The following is a 10136-nucleotide window of genomic DNA, read 5'->3' as shown; positions in this document are numbered from 1 at the left end:
AGGGTAGCCTTGGATGTTGGTCACCACCTTCTGCTTTGTTTGAGGTAGGGTCTATCTTGTTGGTTGACACTGTATTGCATGCTCCAGGCTAGCTCCCCCACGTTTCTAGGGGATTCTTGTCTCTGTCTCCCGTCTCACTGTTAGAGTTCGGGGATTGCAGATGCGTAGCTACATTTGCCTTTCACGTGGGTTCTGAGGATGTGAATGCAGTTTATCAGTCTTGCTCAGCAAGTGCCTTTACTGGCGAAGCCCACCTCCTGGCATTTTCAGAAGTTATTGAATAAAAACAGATTTAATGTTACTATTAATTTTAGTTCTGTATGTGTGTATGCAAGTGTGGGTGACTGCAGAGTCCCTGGAGTTGGGAATTACAGACAAGTTATGAACCATCTAAGAACCAGGCTCTGCCCCTCTGGAAGAACAGCAAGCTCTCTTACCTGCTGTGTCACCTCTCCAGATCCCTGGGAAGCTATCTTGAAAATAACATTTGCATTTATTTTTAATATATCTTACTATAGAAAAGATACAGCTTTTACAATATTAAGTGTTCTCTCTGACTCTCTCTCTCTCTCTCTCTCTCTCTCTCTCTCTCTCTCACACTCTGTGTGTGTGTGTGTGTGTGTGTGTGTGTGTGTGTGTGTGTCTTGTAGATAAGGTCCTAAAGAGTAGTGGACGCCTTTAATCTTAGCACTTAGGAGGGATGGATGGATCTCTGTAAGTTCAAGGCCAGCCTGGTCTACATAGCAAGTTCCAGGACAGCTAGATCCTATTTTCAAAACAAAACAAGAAGATAAGAATGTTACTATGCAGCATCGATTGGTCTGGAGCTTGCTATGTAGACCACAGTATCCCTAAATTCAGGATCAGTCTGTCTCCCCCTTCCAAGTGCTTGGATTAAAAGTGTATGCCATTTCTACTTATTTTTGAGACGCGATCCCATGTATCCCAGGTTAGCCTGGAACTTCTTGGGTAGCAGAGGGTGACCTTGAACTTGATATCCTTCCTCTGCTTCCTTAGTGCTGGGATATAATTACAGCAAGTGCCCACAGGTCTTGTTTTTATATGATGTTGGGGATCCAAACCCCAGCTTTGTGCAAGCACTCTACCAATTGAGCCAAATTCCTAGTCTCTAGTGTTCCAAATGTAATCTTTTTTTTTTTTCAGATTCTCTCTAAATAGCCCTGGCTGTCTTAGAACTCACTATGTAGACCAAGCTGGCCTTGAACTCACAGAGATCTGTCTGCCCCTGCCTCTGAAGTGCTGGGATTAAAGGCACACACCACTACAACTGGCTTGTAAGTTTACCTTCTTATATTTAAAGCCCGGCAGTTTCCTTTGGAGTTGTGATATGAGTTGACAATCAGTATACTTTCATAGAAAGGCAAAGTTTAGCCACCAATGCCAGGTCCTCACCTTGCTGGTGACTGGGGTCTCCCCATCTCCTTCCTGGTGACTCTGATTTCATGCTAAGTAATTTTCTAGGCACTATAAACATCCAATATTGGATTGTTTTTGTTGTTGTTGTTGTTTTTGTTTGTTTGTTTGTTTTTAGTTGCGGCCACAGAAAGGTTCTTCCAGAGATGTTTCTGGACTCCCTGGTACATTGAAACAGGGGAACCACTCAGCCATTTTATGCCCTAAGTTATACAATACGGTAAGGATGAAAACCCCCAGCTGCTCCAGGCGTCCGTGGTCCAAGCGTGTCTCTACAAGATATTGGGCACTGGGTGTACTAGTTAGTTTCTGTCAGCTTGACCCAAGCTAGAGTTTCTGGGAAGAGAAACCTCAGTTGAGAAAATGACTCCATCTGATTGCCTACAGGAGACACTGTAGGACATTTTCTTCCTTAATGATTGATGTGGGAGGGCCCAGCTCCCTGGGAACAGTGACATCCCACGGCTGGTGGTCCTGGGTGGTATAAGAAAGCAGACTGAGCAAGCCATGGGAAGCAAGCCAGTAGACAGCATCTCTCCATGGCTTCTGCTTCAGTTCTTGCCTCCAGGTTTCTGCCTTGAGCTCCTGCCCTGACTCTCCTGGATGACGCACTCACAAGCTGTAGCATGAAATAAACCTTTTCCTGCCTACGTTGCTTTTAGTCATCGTCATTGTCACTACAATGGAAGTCAAAGTAGGGCACTGCTCCTGCACCTCTGAGGTGGCGGGGTAAGGACCGGTTCCTACTTTCAGGCAGTTGACATCAACCAGGCTGGCTTCCTTCACAGAGAGTGTTTGTAGCCACAGCCGTGATGCTGATAGAAACCCTGGGTCAGCATAGCCACACAGTACTGTTAAAAGGCATTGGTTTCCAGCGGGTAGGGCTGTTCAAGTTCAGAAACAAGTCTTCAAGTGCTAGGATAGTTCATCCTGCTCCGATTTGGTTAAGTGAAAGTAGAAGCCTGCAAGAATCCCAGGAATAACTCAGTGCTATGAGCAAATCTGACTGAGTACAAAGTACAAGGCCCCACTGTAGATAACTGCAGGGATCTCTGACACAGTTCTTGGACTTAGCCTGGAGTGCTCCTGTGACAAGTGGCCAACGAATTGTCAGACTCAGGTCAGACTGGCGAATGTTACCCTCAGACACTGAGGGGATAGAGCCCGACCTCCCCAAAGCCACACAAGACGCTGTTCATCGAATGACCAAGGAGCTGTGTGGGCAAAAGGACAAAAACTGCGTGGAGACTGGAGCTTAGAGACACAGAAAGGACACTTCCCTTCACTTTCCTTCCAGATCTGGGCGGAGTTATAGGTTCCCTTACATTTCTATTTTGCAAAAGATCAGAGATCAACTGGGGCAGATAGTTGTCACGGATGGGAAACTCATAGAGGCCATCATTCTCCATCGGCAGAGCTCCTTATTTTATTTTATGTTATTTTAATAAATGGTATTGGGAGTAGCATGAAGGTAAAAAGATGGATTAAAAACTACCACAAAAGGTACCTGAGATACCACTCCTTCCTTATGATCTTGTTAGCTTCTGGGGAAGAGAGAGTCATATTCCCTGTAAATAACTCCTCACCCACACTCATGAAAGCAACCTTACTTAAACACATTGAGTAACCAAGAAAGGACCTGAATTAAACCTGCCCACTAATATATATATATATATAATATATATGTATGTGGGTGGGCCTTGAACTCACAGAGAGATACCTGTCTTTGCCTCCGAGTGCTGGGATTAAAGATATGTGCCACCAACTGTAGTTTAAGAAATATTCTTTTTTTGCTGGGTGTGATGGCTCACGCCTTTAATCCCAGCACTCGGGAGGCAGAGGCAGGTGGATTTCTGAGTTTGAAGCCTGCCTGGTCTACAAGTTCCAGGACAGCCAGGGCTATACAGAGAAACCCTGTCTCAGAAAAAAAAAAAAAAAAAAAAGAAACATTTTTTTTTTTTAAAGGTGTCTGTCTATGATTCTGAAAGCAGGCTCTGAATGGCCTGTTACCCCACACCAGACCTGTTGTATGAGCTCACCTGGGAAGCAGGAAGCTCTTTCTCATCTGTACATAGGAGCCTCTTCCACTAATATAAGCCTTATGGCTAGTCAGAAATCTTGGGGGCAAATATTATAAATGAGATAGGATTTGATTGGAAGTAGGGTGAGGGGAGATACTGTCTATAATGAGTGTGGGAATATGCTAGCAGGGGGAGGGAGTTCCTTTTCTAAGACACAGTTGGGCCATGGGCCTCTAGAGGAACAAGAAATCTAGGGGAAGCATTCACATTGAGTTTGTCCAGGCTCTAACCATGCTTGAGTTGTCACATGTCAAATGGGAGAGAGACCAGTTAGACCAGTTGCCTGAGGCCCCTGAGCCTGTCAGGATTTCATCTGGAACCCTCAGACCTGAGCCCTACCAGGAAGCAAAAGACTGGCTGACCTGGAGGCTGAGAACCAGGTGATCCCTGGGTGAGGTGCTTTGCACCTCTCTGGACCTTGCATGGATGAGGAAGCCTGCCTTCTCAGACAAGCCCAGCAGTCTGCTAATTATGGAGCAAACAGCCAATGCCGACTGGATGAATTGAAACATACCTCAGTGAATTTGGCCAGCTGTTTGGTATAATTAAGTAGACACACTTCCAGCTACATTTGTCTCAGTTATTTTTAAATGACCATTGAATCCTAATTCAGCTCTCTTTAATGATTACCAAAGAATGGTACTGCAATTTCCTCGTGTCCCTAAAATTCTTTCCATTAATGGAATTGAATATATTTATTTCCCTCAATAAATGAGGCAAAAAAAAAAAAGCCAACCACTGGTTACCATCAAATAAAACTATCATATCTATTATGTCACCAGCGTAAGCAGCACAAGGCAGGATTTGAACTTGGTAACCCGTCTTCAGGGTACTGTTTATAGTAACCATTCTTCCACCCACCCATCTCTGCCTTTTCAGGCCAAAGCTGAACTTATCTCCTTGTAATGATATGCATTTTTCATTTTTCTATGTGGGGATGATATGCCATAGCCAAGCCTTTTGTAGATTTATAACTCGAGGTGCTTTAAGAAGTTATAAAGCAACAGATTTGCCTTTATTTATCAAGCCTTTGCCAGCAGTGTCTGGATTAGTTCCTCAGCCATACACAACAGTCTATGAGTCATTTAAGGAGAAAACACGTGGAGAACTTGGGGAGATGGTTCGGTTGATAAATTGTTTGCTGCATAAGTGTGGTGGCCTGAGTTCAGATGCCCAGTACATATAAAAAGCATGGCATGGTGACATCCTGGTATCTTAGCACTGGGACAGAAAGACAGATCCCCGGGGCTTTTCAGCCAGCTGAACTGAAATTTTGAGCTCATTGAGAAATAGTCTCAAAAATTATGGTGGGAGCAACTGGGGAAGACAGGCAATGTTGACCTCTGGCATCTATGCGAACAAACCCACACCCATGCAGACACACGTGAACGTGCACGTGCACACATACACCATGCACACACAAAGAAAGAAAAGACGTGTTAGGAAGGTGACACAAGGCCAGTGCAATTAATGAGAAAGCTGAAGACTCTGCTTGGGGGACAGGAAGCAGGACAGCTCTATGCCCCGAGGGCAGGAAGCCTGAGAGAGCTCAGGAGCAGAGTACAGGGACCACAGACGATAAGGTTCTCGGTGTCTAGTCACATCATCCAAGATTAAGTTCTCCAGAGAGAACAAGGCAGTTGGACTTAAGTCTCATCATGTCTACACAATAGGGGGAAGGGATTGTCCCAGTCAGAGTGTTCCCATCCGAAATAAGCCCTGTATGGTGATAGGGCTTTAAGTTCTCTCTGTCCTAAATTAGTTTAGTTCTGAGCATCTTGGTGACTCATGCTCTCCTGCAATGGCTTCTGTGGCTCTGCCAGAATCCAGCATTGAATCGTTACTACTTCTCTCCAGTCCTAGGACCCACATATGTCATTGTTCCCTACCGAGTCTGGGACTCTAGATGTTACGATAATAACAGTGTTCACAGCTAAAAGGGAAGACGTTTGGTCTATGGAAAATTGATAGTTCTGTTTTTAGGCCCTTTTAAATGCCACAGGGATCTGGGAACTTTTGTTCTCTAAGTAAGAGTATTTGAGTATCTATATCCTGTGCAGGGATATTTCTTGCTGAAGCCCCTTGTGTCCTACCTAGGACATGGTTTAAATCTCATCCCAACCAACATTAGAAATAATTCTTTTTTTTTATGTATATGAATACACTATAGCTGTCTTCAGACACACCAGAAGAGGGCATCAGATCACATTACAGATGGTTGTGAGCCACCATGTGGTTGCTGAGAATTGAACTCAAGACCTCTGGAAGAACAGTCAGTGCTCTTAACCACTGAGCCATCTCTCCAGTCTAGGAATAATTCTTTCTCTCTATCTGTCTCTATCTCTCTGTCTGTCTTTCTGTTTTTGTCTGTCTGTCTCTGTCTCTCTGTTTGTCTTTCTGTTTTTGTCTGTCTGTCTCTCTGTCTGTCTCTGTCTCTCTGCCTCTGTCTCTCTGTCTCTGTCTCTCTGTCTCTGTCTCTGTTTCTCTGTCTCTCTGTTTTTGTCTGTCTCTGTCTGTCTGTCTTTCTGTTTTTGTCTGTCTCTATCTCTCTCTGTTTCTCTGTCTCTGTCTGTCTCTCTCTGTCTCTCTCTCTCCATGTATTTATTTCAAGTATATGCATGATCCATGACATACATATAGACATCAGAGTTCAATCTGTAGAAGCTGACTCTTTCCTTCTACCCTGTGGGAACTCAGGTCAATCAGTACCTTTACCCACTGAGCCATGTCATAGACTAAAGAATTTGTTCACCCTGTCCCCTAAGTCAAAAGTTTTCCAAGGCTTGTTTCCCATCCCAGGGTCTCCAAGATTATACTAATCTTTCATACTATTTCTTTCATGATATGAGAACTCACAGTCCCTCCTCTGACACCCCAGAGACCTACAAATGAAGTCCGTTACCTTGTGACTGGGTAGGCAGAGTATATTGACTGTGAGGATCCCTCCCTGTGCTTGGGGGGTGAAGGCTAAACTGAGATCACAGGCCAGGGTAGGGGCTGGGGAAAGCTCCGTGAAGAGGAATTGCTTCAAACTCTAGCTTGCATCCTGTAGCAACAGAAAACTATCATCCTGCTCTCTCCCACATAAGGAGCCACTCTGATAAGAATCAGCACTCTGGGAATAAGGTCAAGAGTCCAGAAGACTTGCAGGGCTGAGGAATGTGTGCTACGGGCATTAAAACACTAAATGCACTTTCCCACAGAGACGCTGCTAGAAACGGTGGTCAGGGGCCTCAGTGTTATTAGTACAGTATTTTAGGTACATTAGGGAAATGCAAGCTTCTGTGGGTTGGTTTTGAGGTAGAGCTACCATTTAGAATACTGTTTCTATAGGAATACTTGTTCCTGGTTCTAACAACAACAACAACAACAACAAACCCAGCAAATAAACTAAGAAGCTAGGAATTGCCCATTTTTGAGGCTTTCTCCAGTAAATACAATAGATTCACTGGCTTTTGTACTCCGCCAGCTTATAACCTTCTAGTCTAAGTTGTTGGCTCTGAGCCCAGAAGCCCTCTGACACCCCTCGCTCTGCTGAAAATTTTGATTTAATACCCCCCCAAGCCTCGAGAGTCCATCAGCCAGGGCTGCCCTCCACCTCCAGGCCTATGTAGGGATCCGTTGGTCAAAGATAAGTAAGTGTACTTCATCTTAAACCTTCTCATCGAAACACTTCATAATTAAGAAAAACTGCAAGGATATACTGTGTACACATCTGTCCTCAGAAGGCAAGTGTCACGTCTATACCTGAAGTCCCCAAGCCTGTCCTTGCTTTTGTCCCATCTCCCCTTCTAGTCCAGAAGGAATCACATGCCTAAAATTGGTGTCGCAGCCGTATAAACTCCCATCTGGTGCATTCGCTCTGGGCTCCACCTCTGCTAGTTCTGTAGATGCCACGGGAGGGTAAGGAATCCTTCAGGGTGGGCAGAGGAGCCTGCTCCCCAGGCCGCTTGTGAAGATGTCACTCTGTACAAATGAAGAAAACACTCGTTTCATGTCGGGCCGGATTCTCAGAGGATGCCAGGGAGGCAGGTTTAGGGAGAATGAAGACAGGGTGACTCTCGAGCTGGGTTTGTCTCGCCTGGCAGATGGTCTCTGTCTGGCGAATGTGGAATTAAGGCCAGGAAATTGGTAATCATGGAAAAGGGTGGGCAAGAGTGGGAAAATCTCACCACAGGGGCCCCTTTGCAGAGCCCAACGTTTCTAGGGGGTGGGAGGATGGGGGTGGGCAAAAAGAGAGCAAAGTGCATTCATTTCTTCATTAACATATTCACCTGACTATGTTCCTCACGCTCACCTCCTCCAGCAATGCACTCAGCATTAGGAATACAGGGCTGTAAAAAAAGATCAGGAAATGTTCTTCCCAGGTCTGAAGAAGTTTGTGGGTTAGAGTATGTCTGTTGTGTCAGATTTACAATATGACATAAACTAGAAAATGAAGTCTTCCTGGGGCTGCATGTTAGCTTAATAGTCCAGGGGGCTGTGCTGACGAAGGTGCCAGCAGGACTGGTGAAACAGGAAGGAAGTGAAGGAATTCAGAGTTCCAGATTCTACAGGTGAAGGTGAACAGGCACGAGTCTACACGGCAAGTACAGGTGTCTACAGGGCTTCTGCACACAACACATTTGACGCAGGACACACGCAGGCCCTCCCCCCACAGCTACTGTTCTAGATACTGCCTTCCTGACTCCACCATTTTGAACCCACAAACCACTCCAGTCCCCACGCTGCTGTGCACTTCCGCCTTGTTCCACCTCACCAGACATTCTATCCTGTCTTTTGGAACACCTGTCCATTGAACAAATTCTCATACGTCCTCGACTTCACTGAACTATCCACAGCTGCCGCTCTTTCTGGAGTATTTGCACAGCTTACAGTAGAGCATCCTTCCCCCACACAATGGCGGACTTGTGGCACGCTGTTAAATATGTGCAAAATATCCCTCCCCCTGCTACAATCCTCTGCTCCCCACAGACCACAGGTGGCTACAATTGGTTTCTGTTAAATGCAACCAGAAACCCAGCTAATCTCCTTCACCTTCTAGCCTGAACTGAAACCTGGCCTTCCCCTGAGGTTACTACTTCCCCCTGTTGTCATTTTAAGTAAAAGCTATTTATGCTCCTGTGGCCCATATACAGGCAGCACTTCCAATAGTTTTCTAGTTCTCTGGGACCTTCTGCGCAGTTTTCTGCTCTGATATGAAAAATCTCTGCCCAGCTGAGAACCAAAAGCATTCCTCCCCTCGCCCTTCTTTGGGTCATCTCTGTCACCTCCCAACCTGGCTCTGCCTTCATGCTCACTGAGTATCTGGCTCATTCCTTCATCCTGGGCTAGAATGAGGGAGGGCTTATGTCAACCCTGTGGACTTTCCACTCAATGGCCCAGCTTCTTAATTCATTGACCTTTCCAACTCAGTGTCTTCACTTAAGGTCTACTTCAGGACTCCATGGCCACACCTTGTCCTTTGTCACCACTGCAATAGTTCCACCCTGGAAATCTTCAATTATCACTGTGATCATCCATACAACATATAACATATAACACAGGTTGTGTCTTCATCATACTGGATAATCCTGGAACTCACTTTGTAGACTAGGCTGGCCTCGAACTCAGAAATCTGCCTGCCTCTGCCTCCTGAGTGCTGGGATTAAAGGTGTGTGCCACCACGCCCGGCAGCCTTTTTTTTTTTAAATTTTATTATTTTTATTTATTTATTTATTTATTTATTGGGTTTTTTTCGAGTCAGGGTTTCTCTGTGTAGCCCTGGCTGTCCTGGAACTCACTTTGTAGACCCGGTTGGCCTCAAAATCAGATATCCGCCTGCCTCTGCCTCCCTGGGATTAATCTCTCCTGGGTTTAAAGGTATGTGCCACCACCTCCCCGCTAGCCTTGACAGCAAGCATCTTGACCCACTGAGCCATCTCCCCTGCCCTGGATAAACATTTTTTAAAAGATATTTATTTATTTATTATATGTAAGTACACTGTAGCTGTCTTCAGACACTCCAGAAGAGGGAGTCAGATCTCATTACAGATGGTTGTGAGCCACCATGTGGTTACTGGGACTTGAACTCAGGACCTTAGGAAGAGCAGTGGGCGCTCTTAACCGCTGAGCCACCTCACCAGCCCTGGATAAACTTTTCCATTTGCTTCCTATCAACTTTCCTTGTCCTTCTGTCCCTTAGCAATCATGACATATGTTTACTATTCTTCCCTTGTGGCTACTCTGTGCCTTAATCAATTTAGTTATTACTATTATTCAATAAGTACTTATTACACATCTACTGGGTGCCAGGGATTGGCAATGCAAGGGCAGAGCTTTCTCAACAAGCAGCTCACAGCCTTGGAAGGAGACAAATCTAATAATCACACACACAAACATAATTATAAACAGTGATAAGACCTGGGTGTGGGACTGAGAGGTAGAAAGCATTTCAGGAAGAAGAAAGATGGCAAGCAAAACTCAAAGGCAGAACAGAGCATGGCTGGAGGAAGTGGAGTAACAACAGTAGAACCTACATGGTTGGAGACAGAGAGCTGGGGCGTGAAACGGGTTGGGTGGGGGAAGGGTGGCAGGGGAAGATTCGCATTTTGAAAGGACTGTCAAAGATGACTAGATGAA

The 10136-nt window shown here is 45.4% G+C and overlaps 1 long non-coding RNA gene across 2 annotated transcripts; it reads right to left on the bottom strand.

Moving 5' to 3' along the window:
• Positions 1–7111: 7111 nt before the first annotated feature.
• On the bottom strand, positions 7112–10096 carry Gm33528. 2 transcript variants are annotated; one of them, XR_388937.1, is made up of 3 exons: positions 10034–10096; positions 7790–7849; positions 7112–7481 (listed from the first exon to the last, which is right to left on the bottom strand). It is a non-coding gene; the product is annotated as a predicted gene, 33528 (long non-coding RNA). The 2 variants fall into 2 exon arrangements; XR_388938.1 differs by lacking the exon at positions 10034–10096 and adding an exon at positions 8275–8407.
• Between the last annotated feature and the right edge of the window lie 40 nt (positions 10097–10136).

Source organism: Mus musculus, chromosome 11, assembly GCF_000001635.26.
Source record: "Mus musculus strain C57BL/6J chromosome 11, GRCm38.p6 C57BL/6J".
NCBI classification, from domain to species: Eukaryota; Metazoa; Chordata; class Mammalia; order Rodentia; family Muridae; genus Mus; species Mus musculus.
Note: the sequence above shows the minus strand (reverse complement) of the source record. Positions and strands in the feature narration are given on the sequence as shown.